The sequence below is a fragment of the Mus pahari genome, chromosome 2 (genome assembly GCF_900095145.1).
Source record: "Mus pahari chromosome 2, PAHARI_EIJ_v1.1, whole genome shotgun sequence".
NCBI lineage: Eukaryota > Metazoa > Chordata > Mammalia > Rodentia > Muridae > Mus > Mus pahari.
Window position 1 is genome coordinate 8,612,140 of NC_034591.1, and position 2,317 is coordinate 8,614,456.

Below are 2,317 nucleotides of genomic sequence, written 5' to 3' on the forward strand. Positions count from 1 at the left end.
GGTAAAAATCCTTTCCCAATCTGTTGGTGGCCTTTTTGTCTTGTTGACAGTGTCTTTTGCCTTACAGAAGCTTTGCAATTTTATGAGGTCCCATTTGTTAATTCTTGATTTTACAGCACAAAGCATTGCTGTTCTGTTTAGAAATTTTTTCCCATTGCCCATATCTTCGAGTCTTTTCCCCACTTTCTCCTCTATCAATTTCAGTGTCTCTGGTTTTATGTGGAGATGACATTAATTTTTAAAGATTATACTTAGAAAATAGATCCAGTAATTAAAATTAACTAAAGAGGCAACAGAATTTCAGACCTCCTGAAATACAGGAGTTAAGTGTGTTTGTGTATGCTTAGAACTTACTTTACCTTTAGCTTAATTTTTTTTTCTTCCAGGTTGTTACATCTGGTCATCAACTTTGACCCACAGATTGAATGCGTATATTACAGCATTTGCTCTAACCCTGGCCCAGTAACAGATTTCAGTGGGGTTCATAGTGTAGCATCAGGCATTTAAACTAAAACTTTTTTTCTCAATTAGAGGTTCAAGGCATCTATTATCTGGTTTCCTCAGTTCTGTACATTCCTTTATTGCATTGATTTCACATTAATACATGCTTGTTAAGCATTCACATACTTTTTGTTCCCCTCTGGGACGTTCAAATGCCTCAACTCAAAACCCAATAACACTTTATCAGAGTGTCTTCTAAAGGTTTACTGAATGAATGGAGGAATTTGCAAGTTGCTTCTCCTTTGGGGATGACTCTAAGCTATATCTTTGTCACTCATCTTGAATTTTTGCAGGCACAGATGGAGCTAAAAGACACCTGAGCGGTGTTACCCATACCCAGAAAGACAGTCATGGTATGCACTCACTTATAAGTGGATCCTAGCTGTGAAGTAAAATACAATCCTGCTCTGATCCATAGACCCAGGGTGGCTAATTAACAAAGGATTTTAGGAGGGGATGCAAGGATAGTCCCAGGAAGGGGAAATAGAATAGATTTCACTGGGGAGCTGAGAGCAAGTGGATTGAGAACAGGAGGGATCAGGTGGGAGAGATGGGGAAGGGAGAAAATTCTGGGACAAACAACTGGAAATGAGGGGCAATTTCAGTGGCAAGGTGAAAACTTTGTACAAGGTAAACTCCATGGAACCTAAGAGAGCAAATCTAGCAAAGACTCCATATAAGGAGGGGGGCACGGAGCCTGACCTGATCATCTTCTGTAACCAGGCAAGGCCTCAACCAGAGGGATTAGGATACCCATCCTGCCAGTGAACTTTTGATCTACAGTTTGTCCTATCTTCAGGATGTACTGGGACAGGACCTAGCATAATTGCAATCAGAGAGATTTCATCCAGTAACTGATGGGAACAGATAAAAAGTCCCACAGCCCAATCAGGTGGAGCTCTGGCAGTCTAACAGAGAAGGGGAAGAAAGGAAGGGTCCGGGACACCAGAAGACCACAGCCCATAGAACCAACTGACCAGGACTCATGGTGACTCACAGAGACCAGGGAACCTGTAGGCGTCAGCCCTAGACCCTCTGCATGCATATTATAGTTATGTAGCCTGGTGTTCTTGCAGGAGTGCTCGTTGTTCCTAAGAGTAAGAACCTGTTTATACTTGCCTGTGAATCACTACTGGGTTGCATTGTCCAGCCTTGAAGAGTATGGTATGTGCCTCCTCTTGTAGTTTGTTATGCCACATTTAATTGATATTCCTAGGAGGCCTCCTCTTTTTTGAAAGGAGGTGGATCTCAGGAGGAGGGGAGGTGTAGAGGAGAGACTGGAGGAGGGGCAGGAACTGGAGTCTAGATGTAATATATGAGAGAATAAAATAAAATAAAACAATCTCAAATTAAATGTTTATTCCTTTTGGAAAAAAAGGATCCAATGAGTTACTCCATGAAATATTAGTGTATAAAAGGTTCAATTAACTATTTTATTAGGTTCTAGTTAACATTACTTCTACACATAAGTGTATGTAGATAAACTTCATATAATGTTCTACTATCTGGAAAATGTTTTATAATGAACAAAGATAACAATGGAATTATTTTCTAACTCAATAAATTGAAACACAAAACAGAATTTTTATTGTGAAAATAGAAATGGCCATACAACACAATAACCAGTTGTTGTTTTCTTAGTTTGTCTTTGATTTTTCTTTTTTTTTTTTTCATTTTTATTTATTTTTTGTCAGTTGATGGAGATGTCAGAAAAACATGTTGGTGAGCATATTACTTGTGTTAGAACACAGGCCTGGGGTCCTATTTATGAAAAAGCTAAAAGAAATGGGAAAGGGAAATAGAAATAGAAAAGGGA